The sequence below is a fragment of the Patagioenas fasciata genome, chromosome 19 (assembly GCF_037038585.1).
Source record: "Patagioenas fasciata isolate bPatFas1 chromosome 19, bPatFas1.hap1, whole genome shotgun sequence".
Taxonomy (NCBI): domain Eukaryota; kingdom Metazoa; phylum Chordata; class Aves; order Columbiformes; family Columbidae; genus Patagioenas; species Patagioenas fasciata.
In genome coordinates this window covers 8,942,501-8,966,049 of record NC_092538.1, presented here as the reverse complement: position 1 = coordinate 8,966,049, position 23,549 = coordinate 8,942,501, and the positions used below count along the sequence as shown (strand labels likewise).

At 40.8% G+C, this 23,549-nt stretch overlaps 1 protein-coding gene across 1 annotated transcript in view; it reads left to right on the top strand.

Moving 5' to 3' along the window:
• SLC46A1 (solute carrier family 46 member 1) overlaps positions 1-23,549 on the top strand; it is a 75,726-nt gene that overhangs the window by 23,485 nt on the left and 28,692 nt on the right. Inside the window, 3 exon segments of the mRNA XM_071817073.1 lie at positions 17,769-17,846; positions 19,742-19,845; positions 21,396-21,520. The gene's annotated coding sequence lies outside the window, so the exon portion shown is untranslated.

Genomic DNA, 23,549 nt, shown 5'->3' with positions numbered 1-23,549 from the left:
AAAACTGACAACTAGGAAATAGATGTGTGTGTATATTTGTAAGTGTTCCACACTGTCTATCCTCTTAATGCTGGTTTCCCACTTCAGGTTATACAAAGCTGCATCTGACCTTCCTTTATACTGCAGATTGTCAACCCAGCTGCCTAATTTGTGGTCTTAAGCATTAGAATTTTATTAAAAAGCTATTGTATAGTTCCGATTCTTGACTAATGACTTCTGCATTGCAAGAGACATTTGACACATGGTCACAAATAAAGAAAAGGAGGAGCTTGATTTCAAGAAAATCAGGTTAATGGAAATAAGAAAATAGGTAAGTCAAAAGTGTGATAAAGTATAATAATTCCTGAAGCTTTTATGTTCTTATGGTTATTTGGACAGTAAATACAAAAGGTCCAGGATAACCAAATTACTATCGTCCCTCCTCTCTAAGATGTTCACCAGGTTCTGCTTATGAATTTCCTTTTGCTGTCTCATGGAGGCTGGTAGGAAAGGAGGAGTCTTACTGTTATTTTAATACTATAAAAATTCTCCCCTTCATAGTGAAAATATTTTACTGAATATTGAATGAGAAGCAGCCTTGTACTAAAATAATGTTGAGCTGATAATCTGCATTCAATGGCGGTTATTTAATGCCATTGTCAAGAATCCATGTCAAGGGGATGTCCCATCTGAGGAAGAATCCCAAATCTATGATCACAGTGCTGTTTTCAGTCTTAACATTAAGATTGGCACCATTCTCAAGCAGCTCCCTCAGTTTAGCTGTGGGAGACTGTGTCAGATGCCTTACTCAAGTCAAGGTAGACCACGTCTGCTGCTCTGCCGTCATCCATCCATCTTATGTCCTCATAAAAGTCAATGAGGTTGGTCAAGCACAACTTCCCCTTGGTGAAGCCATGTTGACTGCTCCTAATGACCCTCTTATCTCTGTTATGCCTTGAGATGGCACCAAGGAGAAGTCGTTCCATCAGTTTCCCAGGGATGGAGGTGAGGCTGACTGGTCTATAGTTACCCGGGTCTTCCTTCCTGCCCTTATTTGAAGACTGGAGTGACATCTGCTTTCCTCCAGTCCTCAGGCACCTCTCCCGTTTCCCAACACTTGGCAAAGATGATGGAGAGCGGTCCAGCAATGACCTCAGCCAGCTCCCTCAGCACCTGTGGGTGCATCCCGTCTGGACCCATGGATTGATGGATGTCCAGATTGCCTAACTGCTCCCTAACCCAGTCCTCATCAACTGAGGCAAACTCCTCCATTGTCCTGTCTTCCTCTGGGGCCTCAGTGGTACGGGGCTCCTCAGGACACCTCGTTCATCAGTGGGCCTACATTGCCTCTGGTGTTAGTTTTATCTGCCATGTGTTGGGAAAAAAATGCTCTGATCTTGTGCCTGGCAGAAACAGTCCCTGAACACTAACCATCTTGGGCCCCTTTACCTTCAAGCAGCCTTGCCCATGGGATTTCCCCTAGCAATTGCCTGAGAAGGCCAAAGTTTGCCCTGCTGAAATCCAGGGTTGCAATTCTGCTTGCTATCCTGCTCCTGCCACATGAGATCCTGAACTCCACCATGTCATGGTCGCTGCAACCAAGGCAGCCCTCAACCTTTACCGCTTCAAGCAGACCCTCCTTGTTAGTGAGGATGAGGTCCAGCAATGCACCTCTTCTAGTCGGCTCCTCCACCCTTTGCATCAGAAAGTTATTGTCAAGGCACTGGAGGAACCTCCCGGACTGTGGCTGGCTGGCCGAGCAGTCCTTCCAACAAACATCAGGGGAGTTAAAATCCCCCAACACAACCAGGGCCTGTGATTGTGAGGCTGCTCTCAGCTGTCTGTAGAAGGCTTCATCGACTTCCTCACCCTGATCTGGTGGCCTGTAATAGACGCCCACAAAAGTATCACCCTTGCCAGCCTGCCCCTTAACTTTCACCATAGACTCTCAACTCGCTTCTCATCCATGCCTGGACAATACTCAATAGATTGTAGTTGCTCTCTCACATAAAGAGCAACTCCACCACCAGGCCTGGCTGGCCTGTCTTTCCTGAAAAGGACATAGCCATCCATGACCACATTCCAGTCATGTGTGCTGTCCCACCATGTCTCCGTAATTGCCACTAGGTCATAATCTCCTGCCCTAACACAGGTTTCTAACTCCTCCTGCTTATTCCCCATGCTGCACGCATTGGTGTACAGGCATTTCAGAGAGCGAGCCGAGCACACCGATTTCACCCTATTATGTCTTGCTGTGAAAGAAAAACCTCTGGCTGTGTACTTCTGACTTTCTCATTTTTTCTTGGAGTCCAAACTTCTCACTCTAGAAGCCATTTGTGACTTTACTTTCACCAATATGTATCACAGCAGACTATGAATACAGATCAGTAGAAACTGCCAAATTAACATACTGAAAAATCTTTGTTATTGTTCTTTAAATCTTGCCTTTTGTTTTTAAAATGTACCTTAGAGAGAACAACTTTATTCTGTGGAAATAATATATGAGGAAAAAAAACACTTTGCATTGTTAATATAGATTTTAGCAAAGGGAAATCAGATCACTTACTGACAAATCTTCCTTAAGAGAGAAGAAATTACTGTCAGTGGAGTTTGTCAATAATCCGGATTACAATAAATCATTTACAATAAATGGCTCCGGGGAGACGAAGAACTTAAGGAAATTGTTGGTTGCTTAGACATAGGGCTTGTTAAAGAAAACAATGATGCTTTTATTTGGAAAATAGTGTCTGATTATGCCAGATGTAGCTGGAACCATTCCTCCCCAACCCATGTCATTTTTACTTTTGTAAATGTTGCGTGACAATCCTAGGCTCCTATGATAAGATAACTATCTTTAAAAAAAGAAAATAGTGAGAAACTGTAACCTCAGCTGAGTGTTTGGATAAGCCAGGTAGCAGCAGCTGATCTATTAGCTCTGCATGACTGAAGTCATGTGGCAGCGATCCATAGTTTAAACAATTATTGGTTTTGTGTCTTTTCTGGATAGCGGAGGGCGTTTTGCCGGTGATACACTTGACCAGCGCTCGGCACTGGGCCGTTGGAGCAACCCGAACCGCTCTCAACGCTGGATGTTACTGTAAATGCCCTCTCCATCCATCCATCCCTTGGGGCTGAGATCAGTTTTCATGAGAGGAAGGTGTGTTTGGATGTTCCCCAATTCGTAATTCATTCTGCATGCGTGCCTTAGGCAGCTCACTGATCCTTGCTTGACACAGGCTTGTCTCATCTACTTTCTTCTCTGCCCCCTCCCCAGAACACTAAATCATATTTTTCCTCTCCAGGTCACACTGATGTTTTCCAGTGCAGGAAAGAAATAACTATTTGGGATTTTTTTTTTCCTGAGTCCTTTATGAGAAAGGAGTCAGAGAAGCCATGAGGGTTTAGAATGCCACTTTTCAGTTTATAGTTAAAAATCTCTCCCCCAATAATGTCAAGTTCCAGATATTGTAGAAGTGACCAAAATTTTGTGGCTAAAATTTTCTATGCATATAGGAATATTTTTAAGTGTAATTATTTATATAGGAAACTTTCAGAATGAAAATAATTTTTTAATGAGAATCAGAATTTTTTGTGGCTCACAATGAATGCAAGACCTTCTTTCTAAGCTTATTCCTGACAGATTGACGCTGAAGGTTGTGCTGGATCTTGGTTGGTGATAGCTATGATTGCTTTGTTCATCTCTAACACTCTTGCCACTAAGGCTTACCCTATTTTTAGAAGACATTTTCAGGAAAACTGTGGTTTAGCCACATCAATTTCGTGCTGCTTTATTGCTTCTCATTATAAAATGTATTGGATCTTGATTACAGGAGATTTAAATAGCTTTTGCAGAACTTGTAAGGATTGTATTTCTACTCTTCTGAATTTAGATCTGTTTGTGAGCTATCTCTTTAAATAACTTTTACGTATTTAGTGAGAGCATGTGGAAAATAAGCTTAATTCATCAGGGCTGGTGCAGTGATAATCTCAAGTATGGGTGAAGAAAGTTTGCAACCATGAGACCCTCTCTGCATCATATTACATGGCATGTGTTTCCTACCCTCTTAATAGTAACTGTCGAGGTGGAAAGAGGCTTTGGCTACAGCTGCATTACAGTTTGCCTGATGTTCTGTGTCTCCATGTGAATCAATTCCTATGAAACAGTTATTCTGAAAGTGATGTGAATAACCCGAATGTTACAACACCGGGTGAGTTTACATGTAGGCAGTTGGTTTTCAGAACTCCTTAGAAGTGTAGATTCTACTCAAGTTTCCCCTCAGCTGCATTGCATATCCTGTTCATTTTGGGTATATATTTTATCTCTAATGCTGAAGGATTCATTCATGCAGTAATAGAAAACATACTACAAATTCATGCAGTGTGACTGAGAAAAACACTCTAAGAACTTCCATATTTCTTGTAGCCTGGGCAGACCCATCTTTTGGGAAGCCCTTGATAGAGAAAAGTCCCTCACAGGTGTTGAACCACTGTAATGAGCTCAGCAGAAAGAGAACTCAGCACTGAACAGAAGCTAAGCATGGAAAAAAATTAGTTGAGAAGGTGAATGAGCTTGTCATTTGAACTTGGTATTCCCCACACCTTTTTCCTCATAATATTTCCTCATAATAAACACTAATACATCTTTCCAACTACAGCAGTTAACCTAATAAAAAAAGATGTTAGCTCTCCCTACCGGCTTTGCAACTCTGATGGTATTTTCAAACCCCTATCCTTTGCATATTCTGTCCTGTTTTCTGGATGAATGATTGTGCTGTTTCCTGAATGAGGAGTATGAAATTTCATTGCTTTATACTAGACATCTAAGCATGAAGTCAAACACAGTTCCAAGAGTTGAAGTAGTTAATATGATACAGAAACTCTGTGATTCTTTCATGAATAACCAACTTGGTTGACAGGTCAAACCAGCACAAGAGATAACGGCGTAGCCTGTTCACGGCCTGATCATAACGAGTATGTAACTGAATTCCCCGTGCTGAATTCAAAGCAAAGTTTTACTCTGCACTGGATCTGGGGACTGGCCATGTATAGATGCAACAAGTATAGTAAAGCTGTCAGTACAGTCGTGTGACTTATTAAAAAAATCATAGGAAGAAGCAATGACAAAGCAGCTACAGCCATTAAATTGGACAATAGATAAAGAGATAAATTCACAAACTACCGATTGCTGAAAGCTAGGAGAATACGCTTGGGAATTACTGCTTTGTTTTTTTCCAGGTATCTCACAGTTCCTTCATCTGTGCTTCACTCTTAATGTTTTTATAGCCCTGTTTCATATAATCTTTTGTTTTCTTCAGTGTCCCTTTTTCTTATCATTATGCAGGTTGTCTCCTAAGTATTCCTTTATCCATCCTCTTTCCTTTCCTCTCCCTGCAATAAAATCCATGTCACTTTTCTTTCTTCTCTCACATTAGTTCTTTTGAGGTATTCCAAAGTATCCCTGTCCCTTCTGCTTTGGCTGTTCCAGTTCTAGGGACTATCCACAATATTTTCTATCTCTTTTTTACTGTTCGCCATTACTTTTTAATTGAAAGGGAAATGTCAGTTGGTTTTAAAGACATGCTAAGAGTTGAGATTGGTTGATGTTTCAAACCATGAGAACCACTGAATGCCATAAGTAACGTGGGTCGGGAATTGTCAGCTACTCTGTACCTGACATGTAACATGTTGTGGCCCTTTTCCTTGCTGCCAGTGTAATAAATGTGATTAATTGTAAGATGTTCCCTATTGATGGCTTAAGGGCTGTATGCCATGTGTTGTAGCCTGTTAATCCTCTGTGGGGAACTTCATGTGGGGGGAGCGAGGGGGACACATGGCACAGATTCTTCAGTAGTCTCATAATTTGTTTTACGTTCCTTTTCTCTCTCAGTGAGTCACGCTCATCTCCCTGTGACTTGAGAGTTCATCTTGGGATCTCATGCCATCTTTCTGTCTTTATGAGAAGGTGTGTATGATGATCCACCCTAATGGTTTCTGTTGCTGGCTGTGGCAGCATGTTTTATGATGGGTGTGGTACATTCCCATTTTCTCTGTTGTGCATGTACAGTATTCACCTTGCAGCCCCACCCGTGGCCACTCCCACCCTCCCACTGGGAATCGCCCACAGTAAGCTCTGTAATTACCTTTATTTGATCTGAGGAATGGATTTGGGAATCTTATTTACACAGTCGTAAGCTGAGTATGTTCAAAAAAAAAACCAAAACCCAAAAAACTTTGAATGACTGATTCACTGAGCAGTGATGTGCTAAGTAGAGAAACAGCAGAGACAGATAACCAAGTAGAGGGGCTATGTGACTGCAGTGGTTTTGCTTTGGAAATGTCTGACTACAATACATGTATACAGAGAGGAATTTCACCTGTTACTGCCTATTTTGGGTCCTTAATGTTAGCAGGCAAAGCTGCTGCAAGTCACAGTTTTCATTGGAACAGTTTCTATTGGTTTTACGTTGAATTAAACTGAATCAGTGCAAACTGCTGTTTGTACTTGTTTTGCATGTTTAGTCTGGGTTATGCAGTCTAGTTGACAGTGACCTCTAAGTCTCTCAGTGAAGAAAAGAAGTTGGATGCAGTCAGAGGTAATGCAGCACTAGGTCAAGCATTTAGTTTCTGGAGAAACCTTTGAAAAGAAAAAACAAAAAAAAACCCCAAGACTCAAGCTTCTGCTTTGGCTCCTTAAGATCAAAGGATTTTCAGGATCCACCTAGCAACTGGTAAGTAATTCAGCTAGCTCATAGAAGCACAGCTGATTTGGAGTGATGTATTCTGCTGACACCTATTCCTAGGCATGCATGAAAAGTGTTGCATGTAAAGTGGTAAAGATGGAGGAACAGGTAATGGAGAATGGTCCTTATTTCTTAGGAGGAAACGCACCTTCCAGTCCTAGCAATAACCTTTCTGTCTACAAAACCGAAGTTTTGTTTTTATATGTGCCGTGGTCAATACTGACTAGCATGTTCAAGTGTTTCAAACAGGTGTACTGCAGAAGTTGGGCTGGTAGTTTGCTTAGGTTACCAAAAAGCTTTTGACAAGATGCTCCGTCACCCGGTTTTAAGGAAACTTTCCACTGAAATCCTGAATATCCACAGGAAAGATCTATGCATGGATAAATATTTGGTTAAAGGGTAGAAAACGAAGGGTGAAGGAGAGTGATCAGTTTTGACAAGGAAGGAGGTCACCAGTACTGGGGGTGATCTTTAGGGGTCTGCTGAGACTTTGTCTTGCTTAATGTATTCACAGACAACCTGGAAAAAGAGATGAAAAGTAACCATGACAAAATTTGCAGATGATAGTGTTATCTGAATAGTTATGATGAAGATTAGATGGGAGAAAGAGGAAAAAGACATGATGAGATTCAGTGATGGGGCATTTAACCTTATAGGTAAATCTAAAGAGAAACACGAAACATTGTTTACCAAAAAGCAATCCTGACTTCTTTTTTTTGTGTGTGTGTGTGGGTTTTTTGTTTGTTTGTTGTTTTTTGGGGGGAAAAAAAAAGGTATTTAGCTGGCCATCAAAACTGAGGAAAGAGTAATGATGGATGGTTCCATGAAAATGTCAGCTCAATGACAATAACGATCTGGACCAGCATCCATACAATGAATAAGTCAGCTTTGGTAGTTGTTGGTGGTGAAAGAATGGAAGAGATGTGTTAAATCCCAAGTGGCGTGGGGAGGGTGAGCAGGCATTGAAGGCAGACTTCTTCTAATTCAACAGCTGTAGACCATTACATGAGCCTGGCAGGATGGAGATTCAAAACTGTCAAAACGAGGTGGTTCTTGCACAGCATGTAGCTCAGCTGTGCAAGTCCCTACCACAGGGTGCTGTAGATGTCAAAGCTTGTATGGATTCAAGGGGTGACTGGACAGGTTCGTGGAAAGGAAAATCCATTGTGGCTTATTAAATAGATGGACAGCAGCTCTGAATTAAGAGGTCTGTGACTTGCAAACTGTGTTTGCTCTTTCTGTGCTTTTCTCCAGGCATTTAATGTTGTCCATTGCTGGAAAGAGGATACCGGGACAGATGTGCCTTTGGTTTCACCCAGGATGGATGTTTTTTGGTATCATGTGCACTGCATTGCATGCTATTTTAAACACATAAAATCAGAGAATGCTTAATGTTTCAATTGCATGAATTCACTGCAGTGTAAAAGGTAGTGTTTCCAGAGAGACAGAGTTGCAGAAGCAAACACTTTGGTTAGAGAAAATGGAGAGAGGAAAAAAAATAGGGTAGAAAAATAGAAAGGAAAATGCATGATTATCCCAACAGTCTTCTCTTCCTGCCCCCAAAATTACAAAGTTATTCACAGCCCAGCATCAAGTTGAGAAGTGAGTTTTGTAATTTAAAGCATTGTCTTTGGAATACCAGGAGGAGCAAGAGACAGACAGACAGGCAGACTGAAGAATAAATGAGGGGCAGTTTGGAGATTAAAGAACCTTAAGAGAAAATATGGGCTGACATTGTTTTGCAAAATGAGTAGCATACAAATACGTTAATCCTTCAGGAAGGAATAACTGCTGAGAACAAGATGAGATACAAGTGATTTGAAATTAGGAAGACAGGAGAGAGGGAGAAGAAAAAGCACAGAATCACAGAATGTTAGGGATTGGAAGGGACCTCGAAAGACCATCTAGTCCAATCCCCCTGCCAGAGCAGGAACACCTAGATGAGGTTACACAGGAAGGTGTCCAGGTGGGTTTTGAATGTCTGCAGAGAAGGAGACTCCACAACCTCCCTGGGCAGCCTGATCCAGTGTCTGTCACCCTTACTGAGAAGAAGTTTCTTCTCAAATTTAAGTGGAACCTCTTGTGTTCCAGTTTGAACCCATTACCCCTTGTCCTATCACTGGTTGTCACCGAGAAGAGCCTGGCTCCATCCTCCTGACACTCACCCTTTAGATATCTGTGAACATTAATGAGGTCACCCCTCAGTCTCCTCTTCTCCAAGCTCCAGAGCTCCAGCTCCCTCAGCCTTTCCTCACACGGGAGATGCTCCATTCCCTTCAGCATCTTTGTTGCCCTGCGCTGGACTCTCTCCAGCAGTTCCCTGTCCTTCTGGAACTGATGGGCCCAGAAGTGGACACAATATTCCAGGTGTGGTCTCACCAGGGCAGAGTAGAGGGGCAGGAGAACCTCTCTGACCTACTGACCACCCCCCTTCTAATCCACCCCAGGATGCCATTGGCCTTCCTGGCCACAAGGGCCCAGTGCTGGCTCATGGTCATCCTGCTGTCCACCAGGACCCCCAGGTCCCTTTCCCCTACGCAAATCTAATATGGTGAACAAAACAAGAAGTCGTGCATATAGTCATTAAACTTTTCAGGGAGGATTATGTTCATTCTTTGTAAGCCTTGGAAAACATAATGTCTGCTGTTAATACAAAGAGAGTTCTCAGGGAGGAAGATCTGAAAATGAGGGAAGTTGAGAGAATAGGCTCATATAACCTACAGTTATATGAGACCAGCGTAAGAGTCTCTAAATACTGTAAATATGGCCATATCTGATGGACTAAGTTGTACCAAAGTTCATTCACCCAATTAACCTTCTCTCTGCTGTGCTGCAAAGTGACCAGTGGTTGTTCTGCCCCTTTACCCTCCCCACTCTCCAAGTACTCCTCTGCTACACCCGCCTGTTTTCCCAGTCCCTATGTTTTCCCAGAGCCCAATTCTGTTTCATAAGCACTGCTTTCTTACTGTTAAAAGCAAAATATAAAGAACAGCTATTTGATTTTTCAGTTAATTTTACTTCTTCATCTTATGTGATTTTAATTCTTCCAGCAAAATTCTTCAGGCTTTGTGAAAACTGTTTCGTCTAGAAGAAGAGCAAAACAAAGCTAAGTTTCTTCCCCCGGTTTTGTTTGTTTAAAAGCACATTGCTCAAGCCAGTATGACATAAATGCTTGATGCAAAATTTTGGCAACATAATGTGATTTGTTCATCTAGGATGAACTTTTCAGCCAGCTCCATCTGCCTTGTGAAATAGGAGGTGCTTTTTTATTCGTTTTTTTGGTAAATTTGGCCATTGTCTGAGTGACCAGGAGAGCAGCACTAACTAAATAATGGTCCCTGTGCTCAGCAAAATCACTGTAAAGAAAATGCGGAAATTTGTGATGTGCATACCCCTCTTCAGGGCTTAAATCTCTGAAGTATTCTAGTGGTAGAGCATCTAAGAAATGGAGGCCATGAGAGTAGTCTTTTCCATTCTTGAATATTTCAACTTTTTGATGAATATCTAAAGCAACAGAGAATCTCCTTTAAGAGCTATATATGTACTCAAAATAGCACATCTACTTTCCACTGTTTCTTAGCAAATTCCGAATTCTGTCTTTCTGTGTGTCTGTCCATCTCCTGAGGGGATTGCTTCAGGGTAAGTGTGTCTTCTATGTTGGTAACTGAGACAACAAATATACTTTTAATTCTTTCTGTCCCAAATTATGGTTAATTAAAATATCTTATGGCAAAGTATTAAAGCATCCCTAAAACTACATTAAATAAAACATAGAAAATGTGAAGTTCACAGCTTTTTTAGCAGAAATTCAGTTCTATTACACAACGAGTAGCCCTCTCCACCCCTCACTTATATGAAGGCCCAGTGACTTTAGAAAATAGAGATTTCGTTAGCCACAAAACATGAGGTAATAACACCCTTGAAATAAAGGAAAGGAATTTCACAGAAACAGCAAACGTCCAAAAACTGCGTGTGCAGCATTTCACAATAAACAGTCTGAATAAACAGTATCTGTTTCATTAAGGAAGCATCATTTAAGCAAGTGTATTGAATTTAATACACATACTTCATGCTGTTACAAAAATTCTGAATAGAGAAGAAAATTAAAAACAAGAAAAGGGCTAAAATTAAACAGGAATCTTATCAACCCCATGTTTTTCCCCAGTACTCCTGTTGCATTTGCTGTGCATATATCATCATGCAGCTTATGAAGCACAAGAGATTCTTCTTGGTGGATCCATGGCCCCTCTAACAGGGATTTTGTCCATTCTCTCATTAGCTTGAAAAATTAACTCTTTTATTGAAATGGAATCTTATATTTTTGGGAGCAGCTAGATAGAAAGAGCTTGAATCTATGCTCATTTCTCTTCTTAAAATATTGAATTTCAGTGGTACATAAAACATAATTAACTGATCTTAGGGGATTACCACATTAAACAAAGAGATGTAAAACTAAACGTGCTACAAAAACCATTCTGTTTTCTAATACATAAAAAATAATGTAAATGAGACATTTTATAGGTGTTTGTTTTTAATGCTTAAAGCACAGCTGATAAAGAATATTCATTAAGGGACTAGAAGTACAGTTTTATATTATTGCTAACTCTGTCCTCAGAATAATAATTTCAGGAGAAAAATATTAATATATTAAAATATAAATATATTTTGTAAAAGCCCCACGGATCTGTATCAGAATTGATAACAGCAACAGCTCAGTATTTTCCTTCCTTTTAAGTACCTCTATGTGTAATACACTTTTTCACTCATTCTACTGGTGTAGCTTTCTCAGATTGACTAAACAAGTACGGGACAAAATTTGTAATATTATAGAATTGTGAGGGACTACAGGCTATAGAAGCTTTTGTCAGCTTTAGTTATTCTTTGTTGGTAAAGAGGTCAGCCAGCTACTGGAAGCAACCTCATCCTTTGCTTTCTTTGTCAACTTGTGTTGTGGTCACAGCAGCTTCCTCTGGCAGATCTTATCCTATGGTCAAAGACCATTTTTCTCTGCAGCTGGGAGTCTGTAGAGCGGAGCTATAAGGTGCTTGGTTTTCCCAGCTCTCGTTTCTACTTCGTAACAAGATCTGTTTAGCAGAAATACCATTGGAAAGATTCACAGGAAAGCTGAGGCTGGAAGGGACCTCAGGAAATTGTGTAGTCCAACTCCCGCTGCTCGGTGCAGGGTCAGCTGGATTAAAGTAAAGAGTTTCAGCAGGAAAACAGGTAAAAAATCAAAAGCACATGCCTAATTTCTTCTGTCAGGGAAATCTAGGCCCCATGTCTGTTACAAGAAACGTGCATGTTTGTTTGAACAGTGAAGGTCACTAATGAACACATCATCAAATCTGACCTGCTAGGGCAAAAGAATTCTTCATATGGGTTCTCTATTCGGTTATCTGTAAAGTATTCCTTTATTTCTCTCTTTCCAAGCTAAATATTGATAGTTGTCACTTTTCTTATCATGATTCTTGGCATATCTTACATTTTTTTGTGAAACTTGGTGCTACTAGAATAGTGAGTGTACAAGAATTGCAATTTTTATTTTGTCAAGAATGCATATTTTTACATTAGTAGTTACTCCAACCTAAAGAGCCCCAGCCTCCTCAGCCTTTCCTCACATGGGAGATGGCTCCACTCCCTTCAGCATCTTTGTTGCCCTGCACTGGACTCTCTCCAGCAGTTCCCTGTCCTTCTGGAACTGAGGGACTCAGAACTGGACACAATATTCCAGGTGTGGTCTCACCAGGGCACAGTAGAGGGGCAGGAGAACCTCTCTGACCTACTGACCACCCCCCTTCTAATCCACTCCAGGTTGCCATTGGCCTTCTTGGCCACAAGGGCCCAGTGCTGGCTCATGGTCATCCTGCTGTCCACCAGGACCCCCAGGTCCCTTTCCCCTACGCTGCTCTCTAATAGGTCATTCCCCAACTTATACTGGAACCTGGGGTTGTTCCTACCCAGATGCAAGACTCTACACTTGCCCGTGTTATATTTCATTCATTTTTTCCCTGCCCAACTCTCTAGCCTGTCCAGGTCTCTGGATGGCAGCACAGCTTCCAGTGTCAGCCACTCCTCCCAGCTTGGTGTCATCAGCAAACTTGCTGATAGTGCACTCTATTCCCTCGTCCAAATCATTGATGAATAGATTGAATAATACCGGCCCGAGTACTGACCCCTGAGGCACTGCACTGGATCCAGGCCTCCAACTGGACTCTGCCCCATTGACCACGACTCTCTGGCTTCTTCCCTTCAGCCAGTTCGCAGTCCAATATATTTCTAGTTTCCACATTTTCATTCTCTCTTAAATTTTACTTTGTCATTCTTTCTCAAATCTTGCAGTTTAACAATGTCTTTACATGTGGGAAGAGCTTCTATTTGTGTATACATGATCTTTTCCTATTTTTGTTGAATATCTCTTTTAAAATGACTTTCTGTGGAGACTTTCAACAGCAAGGAACACCATCACTTTGAGCCAAATTTTGCAATCCCCTTTGCAGTCCTATGTACATATGCATAGATAAATCTGGCTTATTTTCCCTGTTGAAAACAGTTGCCTGTTGGTTTTTTATAGGGTTAGGGAGGAAAAAAACAGGTGTGACTGAATTAAGCTGTGCCCCATTTGTTTTCTGGCAGTTAAGTTTGCCTGCTGAAAACTACTGCTAGTCAATGGATGTCAAATTAGGCTGCAACGTGTTCTCACCTACATGAGAACAGACAGAAATCTAGGAAAACATCACTAGATTTCTATTGAGTCTTAGCCACTGAATGAAAATTTTGTGAAGTAAAGAGTTTTTCCATATGAGTACAAGTATTTTATGCTGTGTACTGAACTGATGTGTACCTATGGACAGTAAATTTCCATAGATTTAAATAATATAATATTGTTGCTCAACACCTCAGAAGACTATGGGCAGACTATCCTAAACAGAGTACCTTCAATTAATGGCTAATCTTGATAATGTTTGCCCTAGTATGTAATTTTTCAGTGCTTTGAGAGGTTCTTATAAAAGATGTTAGACAACAGTATTTCCTGCATGTTACCAAAACAGAATTCAGATGTCACAAAGCAGACCCCAAACCCATGTGGCAGATCAGGTGCTCTCTAGACACTTTGCATTTCAAAGAAATAAAAAACCAGCCCAAATCTATTCCTGGGTGGAAAAGTAGGGCATACATTAATTAGTGACCTTAAAGCACAATGGAAAACTAACGGGGCAATGCCAAGTCAGAGTATGAGAAATTCTGGAATATTAATGTTTGCCTCTGATCTCATACATTGAAGAATACATGTGTTCTCACCTCCCGGAGGACAGGGCAGAGGCTTTTTGACGTCTTTGGGTTCAGTGGCCCAAATTAATTTCATTCTAGTGAATTTAGAGAATGGGCTGAAGTAACTACAGAGCTGCAGGTCTTTGTCCCTGAGAATTTGCTGGGTATGGATGTTGTATCACAAGGCTGAAAGGCGGTAAATATAGCACCTGTCTTGAAACTACAAATTATGAGAGAATTACAGATGGAAGATTTAACTTTAGTTCCCAGAAAAGTACAAAATTTTTAAAAATGCTGACAACCAAGCTAGGGAAAAAAGGCGAAAGTAAAAGCCCTTATGAATTTACTAAGGAATTGTCACAGCACTGTGGTTTCCCTGGGGACTGGCCTGGCAAGAAGAGGAGCAGGTGTACAGGTAAAGCAGCTTGACATGAGTGAGGCTTCTGTGCTGTCTCCCATGATGTTCTCTTAAGCAAACTAAAAAAAATTATTTTAGATAAATCTCTGGTAGAGAGAAAGTAAATCTGGGTCGAATAAGCATTACGAGTAGTTACTGTTTGTTGTCAGAATGAAAGGGTGTTTTGAGTGGATTTCTGAAGAGTATGACAGTACCTGGTATTTTCACTAGTGACTTGAATGACAGACTAGAGAGGAGCACTAATCAGATTTGGAGACAGCATGAGGATGGAAAGCTTTGCATATGTATTTAGAGGACAGGACTGATACTCAAAAGGAGTCAGGAAAAATGGTTTGAAGAAAGTAAAATGCAGTTAAATAATAACTAAGTTTAACATCTAGACAGGAATAATAAACCCTGCAGATAGTGAAAGAGAACAAGTGACTAGGTAGCAGTTCTGCAAAAGAGATCTTGAGGTTTTCATGGGTTACGAGCTGAACCTAAATCCAGCCACATCATGCCGTAATGAAAAAGGCAGCTGTGCTGGCAGGTGTAAGGTGCTTACAGAGGTATATTCTGTGGATTTGTGAAGTTAACTCCTCTTGGTGTTGGTTAATATTGACTGAAGGTTTGTATCCAATTTTGGTCACTGCATTTTGAAACAATGGACTCCAATTTGGAGTTCATAGGAGAGGAGTGAAAATGGTCAGTGGCTTAGAAAATGTGGCTGATGAGGAAGGAGTTACAGAACTGAAGTTCTTTAGTCTGGAAGAGAATTTATAATATATTGCAGGACATCCCAGCCCTTTTTTTTCTCCCCTTCTCGTTTGTTCTTTTCTGCAGCTTGGGAGGACAGTGCCTAGCTGTTTAATTATTCCAGCTGGGAAAATGGTAAATTATTTCCTTCTATGAATTACTTACATTCCTGGGAGAACAGGTTCCTGTCTAATATTTCTGGCATCCTACCATTTGCCCACAGAGGGGAATGTTGCAGGGACCTGTCCTGGCAGGTCTGTTGAACCAGCAGTTAAGAGTTTGCAGGGCAGGGATACCTACCCATTCCAGGAGTAAAGTACGGGCTAGGTGTGGAAGTTGTAAGCTGACACTAGATGAGCTCCTTTGAGAGGTTTGAACAAACTGGTGAGGCAGCAGTACAGAGGGAAACAAATTGGGTTAAAATGACAGCATGTTTTGCTTCATTACATGACTCTGATGGAACCTCACCCTATATGCTTCATTCATTTCTGAGCACTTCACCAACAGAAAGATAATAATGCTCTGGATTGCAGTAGCCCTGTCTCATCCAAACATCTTAAAGTGATTTTACATATATTTACTAAGCCTCAAAAGACACTGTTGAGATTTGTAAAGGCTAAACAGGGATCACTTTACTAACCACATGTTTAGCAGCTCCCTTCAATACTTGACAACATTTAACGTGGCACAAGGAATGCAGGTTTCATTTCAAAATGTTAGGGAATTTAGGAAAAATACTTCTAAATAATCTTATAAATTATTATTTTGTTTATATAATGCAAAAGGTAACGTTCTGTGAACAACTCTAAAGATCTTCCATCCCAAATAAAATGAAGAATAATATATTCTATCGCAGCTGTTTGGAATATGTGGCTCTTCTAAATGTTGGTTTGAAGGAAGAAGAGTGGCACATAGGCCCCTTGGGAAGAGGGTGTTTGCAAGAAGCGGCAAGCACGGCGTGCTGGATTACGCTGAGTTTCTGGGCATTGTGGAAGAAACCACTGGTAGCATCTTGTGTATGACCAGGAGGCTTAGTTGCACAAGAAGGGTGCAAAAAATGGGCTGTGTTGGACAGGACTTAATTGATTAAAAAGAAAACAACAAAAAAACAGGCTGTTTGTGGGGTGAGGAGCAAGTTAGGGAAGTAGCAAGCAGGTCGCTGTGGTTATGAGGGCATGACTTGAATTTATATTTGAAATGTGGCAAAAGGGTTAATTATTTCCTTAATCTTATTTAAAGTGTTGTAGTGTCTTTGATAAATTGCATTAACCAGGACTTTGCTTTTGGTCCTTTATGTAAGCAGCAGCCTGTCTTTAGCACTGTGTTGGGGTACTGATTCAATAGTGACTCAGAAGAAAGAGCAGCACCTCACAGCTCTGCTTCCTACGGCCGACAGGATGATGCCATTCTGTGGTGATTTACAAGTGGGCTCCTACTCAGGATATTCCAGCCTCTTTCCACCTTGCGTAGCTTCTGAGAACCGCTTTCAAACCATAACTAAATGAAGAGTTGCCTTGGAAAGATGTGGCCCTAGCCATGCTCACAGATGTACAAGAGCAGGATTTTATTTGTACCTCTCTCTTAATCTGCATTATCTTCATAATGAATCTCTTTGTATTTTGAGCTAATGACTTTTGAGGTGCAGGAGAGCAGAGAGGTGTGTTTGACGCAAATCATAAAGTTCAGGCTTTCTGAGTAAAAACAGAGGACATGGCCACAAACATTAAATCCTGTCTGCTTGGAAGTTATCTCCATTTATGTTTTCTGTGCCTTATAGACACTGACCTATCAAATCCTGGGTTTTTTATGCCACATCCAAACAGACATTTTTCCTTTCTAATGGAGACAGAGAGAGCCAGCTTCCAAAGTGTCTGCATGAGTGAGGTGTAAGCTGCTAGAGTATTTTGCATCTATAATTGTTGGGTTTATAAGCAGGACAGAGTAGTACATGCAAGAATTCTTCATTACACAGTCCCTACCTTTTAAAGGCTGAATACATGGTGGGTGTTTATGTATGGGGTTTTTTGTTTGTTTGTTTGTAACTTTATGCTTTCTAAATTTTATTACATGGATGACTGCAGAACTTCCCATTTCAGATCTAGCTGTGGTCACTCTGGGCTGTAATCAAAGGCCCCTTCTGGTTCTAACGTGAATCAACTACCAGTATTTTTTGCAGGACCTGGAAATTTCTGTTTCAGATTTTTTTTTGGAGGCCATGTCACTCTCTTCTTGTCCTTGGCCATTTAACAGCCTATGAAACCAGGTTATGGGAGTGATTTAATGACTGAAAGTAGTGCTGCATGACACCACTTCTTGCGTTAAATTTCTGGAGTTTGCAGCCAAAAAGTTAAGAATGGTGTTGTGGTTAATATTTAGTTTCCAGGAATCCTAAACAATTATGTTTTCTTTTTATTTATGTTTTTACAAAATGTGTTTGGTTTTTTTTTAATATGTTTTTCTCCCTGTCCCCCTCAAAAAACTGTATTTGAGTAGCAAGCTATTCTCCTAAAAAAGACAAAGCCTGCTGTTACAAGGAATGGGTCAGAAAGACATTGCTTTATGTAGATGTCCCTCTTTCTGCTCAGTGTTTTGCAGTAATGGCAAATGTCTTCATGTGTTCCTGGCAGATTCCTGTATCACACCTAGCACATGGCGTACAGATATTTCCATTTACTCTCTGGAGTACTCGACTGACTCCTGTCTCAGTAAGTAACACGTGGCTCTAGTTGTATCTAGGAACACAGCAATATTATAAAGTATCTGTGCTCATGTATGAGCCAGTACTTTCTCACACTGTATTTTAACATTTGGGGCAGAGTGTAGATACTCAAATTACCAGGATGTAACCCCTTATTTCATATACATTACTACTAGTTCTACCCATGTTCATCCCCCCTCACCAGGATGCATGGTAAACAATGTGCTTTAGTTGTATATTTTCTTGGCTGCATATGTAATACAGGCATCACCTGGCTGAAAGTAAAGGACACAATCCTTTCCTCCTTAAGAAATATGCACCCTAAATATTTAATATTTTTGTTTTCCTATGCTCATAGTAAGTTATGAGTAAGATACATACATTTTCAGCCTAAAACTCATCCAGTTCAACCTGGCTCATATCAGTATTCAAGTTAGAAACATACAATTCCAACAAACCAAACTGAAACATTTCTAGAATAAAGTCTAATTCCCCAAGATTTAATCTGATGTCCGGTAAATATGCAGGAGGACCAAGAGTGAATATTGACTTCTTGTTATTTATAGGTTTGATAATTATTGTGTTTCTAACACAAACAGTTCCTTTCTGGCTGGAAATCTAACAGTCTGAAACTAAGATGTGAAAAGAAAGTTATATAAGTCCTGTGCATGTAAAAAAATAAGAAACAAATTTCCATTTGCAGTACTCGAATTCAGTCATTTCTGCAGTTAACACATCCTGGCTTCTGTCTGGATGTCACTTAGGACACCTTTCAATATAGGAGTAAGTCTCAACAATTTTTTCATCAACTACTACAAAACACATGATGCAAAAGTAACATAGTTAAAACAGAGACCATAGTAAAAGCAAGCTTGATTTGAAAACAGATAACTTCCCAAGTTTTCCATTTGCCATTGGAAACTTTTGAAATCTATTATGAATCTGTGAGACATGAGACTTCCCACTTTTTTTTGATACTTTTCTTGATTTGCCTTTTTGTTATTTAATTCCCTTTCTTTTCAGCTTTCTTTGTGACTGTGGAACAGAAAGTAGCTTAAGTTAAGCTGGTATACACCCGAGACAAGAAGAGCTATTTTTCTTTCCTTTGGGAAATCACCTACAGTCTTCATTTCTCCCAGCACTAGACCAATGGATCTGTTAACTTACCTGCTGTTTTCTTGACTCCTTCTCTTGCTACTCTTCACTCGCAGCTGATAAATACCTCTGGGAGTTGCTGAGGAACGGGATGTAGGTGCTGACCTTCCCCTTCCCTCAGCTTGAAGTTCTTCAAAGTCAGCCTCAGGGACTTCAGATTAAATAGATGAGCCAAGGCAAAAGAGTTCTGCTCCCCCTTCCGTTTGGCTTTCACGGCTGAATTCTAAAAAGCCGTATGAAGTTGTCAGAGGTTTCCTCTTACCTTTTTACTGAAGCAAAACGGCGTGCTGCTGCTCCAGGACAGGATTAGGTCATTCAAACAGCCTTGCAGAGAGAGTGGAGGCTCAGCGGTACAGAGCCTCCAAAGGCTGGAAAGATCTGATCTTACATCAGGTGAGAGAAGGCAGCTGGCTAGGCAAGCCAATAATTATGATATCAGCTCTTGTTCGCCTCAGGCAGTCCTGCATTTAATAAGAATACAAATATGACTAAGCTGCAGGTTTTTTTTTTTCCTTGTTCTCTTAGTAATTCTTCAGAGAAGTTGGGCAGGTATTGAGCTCTGTCTGGAAAGTGAGTGCTCCCTCTCAACCTCTCTGTTTTTCTTTTTATTTAAAATACCCATCTGTGTTTTGCAAGCCTATTATCCACCTGTGGTTATTAAAAACACTCCTTCCTGGTGTGGATTTTGCCATACTATCAGGAAGCATTCAGTGACCAGAAATAGGTGTCTTTCTTACATTTTTACAGTCTGAACTTTTCATCATGGAAAGAAACTGGGGCTGCACCATAGAAAGCAAAAAACATCTTACACCATTTAAATGTTGGAACACTACAAGACCAGTATACTCAAGGTAATATTCCTTCCCCAAAACAGAGCGCCTTAGCGCAGTCATAAAAATAGAGCTACTTTGGAGGAGTGTGCGTTTGTGTGGGCATGTGTTTATATGTGTTTATGTGGAGGGGTTTGGTTTTTGTGTGCAAATATGTAGAGAGGAATATGAGTTTAAATGTGCAATAGCAGGAATATGTATTTCTGCTGCCCTTACCTGCTTTTGTGCACACTCTACAGTCCCCTACACAAACCTGATCACACCTACTGTAATAATACTTACCTACCTCATAGGGTGTTGTGAGGATTAATTAATGTTTGTAAAGTGCTTTGAAGATGAAAAGCCTTGAATGAGTGCTAAATATAATTATCATCATTCCACAAAACAGTAGAAACATCTTTGCGGCCCCCAAGTTATTGTATAGGTACACCCATGTTTATCTCCCATGATTATGGTAAGATACTGAATAATGTCTTGAAACTGTGATAAAAACATGTTCTCTGCTTTGGAGGACAGATATATATTCATGTTAAGTTCATGCTATTCATGAAGTGTTTTTGTGATTCCTGCTGCAGAATACTTTACAGAGAGTTGTAAGAGAAAAGATCTACCAAAGCATCCACCTGTCACAATAATAGGACTGGTGGAAGAAAAGACATGTTTTCACTTGGGATGAATTATTTCCTGTCAAGAATTTGCCAATTTGATTTTTATTAGATCTTCCAGGAACTTTTGCTACTAGAAATGAAGACCTTGTCAATTTATCTGCTGGATCTTACAGAGATAGCGGCATGGAGTGTTGGTGGATATGCTCTTTCCTGTCTGGAAGATCTCAAAGATAGTGCTGGATAATTACTTGTCCTTTCCAAGGCCTTTCAGATTTAATGTTCCTCAGGGTTACATGTCTAAAGCTGGCAGGGGAAATTCTGAGATGGTTTGGGCAACATCTTTACTTAATTATTCCCAAATTCTGCACTACTTTTAATTTACGATTCTTACTCTGATGGTTGAGAAAGACAAATCTGATCTGTTTTTATGTTAGTAACTTAGGTACTAACTGCAGTAGCCCAGAACCAGAGTAGGCTAATGGCCTGATTATTAAGCCTGCCTTGAAATGCAGACTACTGCAGCTCTGTAGTTATTGGCACCTCAATTAGCTCTGTAGTTATTGGTACCTAAGTTAGCTCGTTTCACATTAACTTGTTGGGTGTGTTTACTTGAGCTGGCGTCACAGGTCGATTGCAGTGCAGAGATAAGATGCTGAATGAAAGTGAACCACTGACTGGCAAGTGTTATCTCTTGTTTCCTGGGATAACTATCAGGAAGAAATACCTAGAGGAAAGGGGGGTGTCAGTATTTGCCGCAGACTTTTCCTGTTTCTTCCCAGTGTGTATCACAGCCTTATATCAACATCCACTTCTGCAGACACAAAGAGCACAGCCCTCCTAGCAGCACTGCTTTGTAGTGTTTATCCTTTTGAGTGGCAGAATAGTTTTGTAGAATTTGAAGTAGTGGGTTTTGTGTGTGGTTTTTTTTTTTTTTTAATTATTACTATTTTTTTCTCCTTACAGATATCTCATAGTCAGCTTGAAGAGTTTTTTTGAACTAAAGCAGTCTGGTCTTCAGGAGATGAAGCCATACACCACAAGCGAAGAACAGAAGAGATCAAGAGGCTTACATCAGAACAAACTCAAAGGTGGGTATGACACTTGGTGTTCAATTGAGAATGTTTGATCAATTTTAACATTACATGTTCTTGGGCTCCCTTTATATGGAAAACCACTCTTGACCTCATTATAAACCCCTCCTGCTATTTCAAATTGATAAGAATTGTCTTGTTGATCTGGAAACTTGTCAGTGAGTAGTTCTCCTTATGAACTTCATTTTGTGCCCAGCTAGAGCATAAATTCATTCATTCGATAAAATATTCTTATTTAATTTAGTAGTGGGATAATTGCTTATTTTAAATACATTGTTTATATTTTATTATGCAGTGATGGCAGCAGTATTTGTTATCGTAAATAGCTTTGTAGGCTTACAATTTTTGAATCCTAACATTTGGATGGTAAGCTTACAAAATTACTTAAAACGTAATCTAACCAGCTATTCTGCCACCATTAAATAGGAAAAGTGGACTTGCATCTCTCCTTTGGGATCACCGGAGGGAAGACACACCTGGGTGTAACTTAACCGTCTGCTGTGCTGCCTTTAAATAGTAGTCAGGGCTGGCTTTTTATCTTCTGAGATATCCCTAGGGAATACACACCTTGATTTAACCTACATACTCTTCAGCCCATTTTGGTCCCTAACAAATAATCCCAAGTGCATTTATCTGGTAGTTTACTGTGTCTAGAAAAACACACTGGTAAACTGAAGTTATCCATGTTAGCATTTGATATATTTAAGAGAGTATCATTCTCATTCCCTTCTGAGCCTCTTCTTTTGACAAAATATATCTGTCTTTCGCCCTGTCCTTGTTACAGCTTATAGTGCGTTGCAGTGTTCACTTGAAAGACTGAAGGATAAAATTCAGCAGGGAGATGTGAATTATAACCTCCAAATCTGGCACACCCATAAGATGTTTTTTTGTTGGCATTTGCAGAATTTTCTGTTTGTTAATTGTTTAGCCTTAAAATATGAAGAACCATTATTATATCTGAAATATCACAGAATGTCAGGGATTGGAAGGGACCTCGAAAAATCATCCAGTCCAATCCCCCTGCTGGAGCAGGAACACCCAGATGAGGTTACACAGGAAGGCGTCCAGGTGGATTTGAATGTCTGCAGAGAAGGAGACTCCACAACCTCCCTGGGCAGCCTGGGCCAGTGTCTGTCACCCTTAGTGAGAAGTTTCTTCTCAAATTTCAGTGGAACCTTTTGTGTTCCAGTTTGAACCCATTACCCCTTGTCCTACCATTGGTTGTCACCAAGAAGAGCCTGGCTCCATCCTCCTGACACTCACCCTTTAGATATCTGTAAACATTAATGCAGTCACCCCTCTGTCTCCTCCAAGCTCAAGAGCTCCAGCTCCCTCAGCCTTTCCTCACATGGGAGATGGCTCCACTCCCTTCAGCATCTTTGTTGCCCTGCGCTGGACTCTCTCCAGCAGTTCCCTGTCCTTCTGGAACTGAGGGGCTCAGAACTGGACCCAATATTCCAGATGTGGTCTCACCAGAGCAGAGTAGAGGGGCAGGAGAACCTTTCTGGACCTACTAACCACCCCTCTTCTAATCCACCCCAGGATGCCATTGGCCTTCCTGGCCACAAGGACCCAGTGCTGGCTCATGGCCACCCTGCTGTCCACCAGGACCCCCAGGTCCCTTTCCCCTATGCTGCTCTCTAATAGATCATTCCCCAACTTATACTGGAACCTGGGGTTGTTCCTGCTCAGATGCAGGACTCTACGCTTGCCCGTGTTATATTTCATTAAATTTTTCCCTGCCCAACTCTCCAGCCTGTCCAGGTCTCTGGATGGCAGCACAGCCTTCTGGCCTGTCAGCCACTCCTCCCAGCTTGATGTCATCAGCAAACTTGCTGATAGTGCACTCTATTCCCTCAGCCAAATCATTGATGAGTATATTGAATAATATCGGCCCCAGTACTGACCCCTGAGGGACTCCACTAGATCCAGACCTCCAGCTGGACTCTGCCCCATTGACCACGACTCTCTGGTTTCTTCCCTTCAGACAGGTTGCAGTCCACCTCACTACCCAATCGTCCAGACT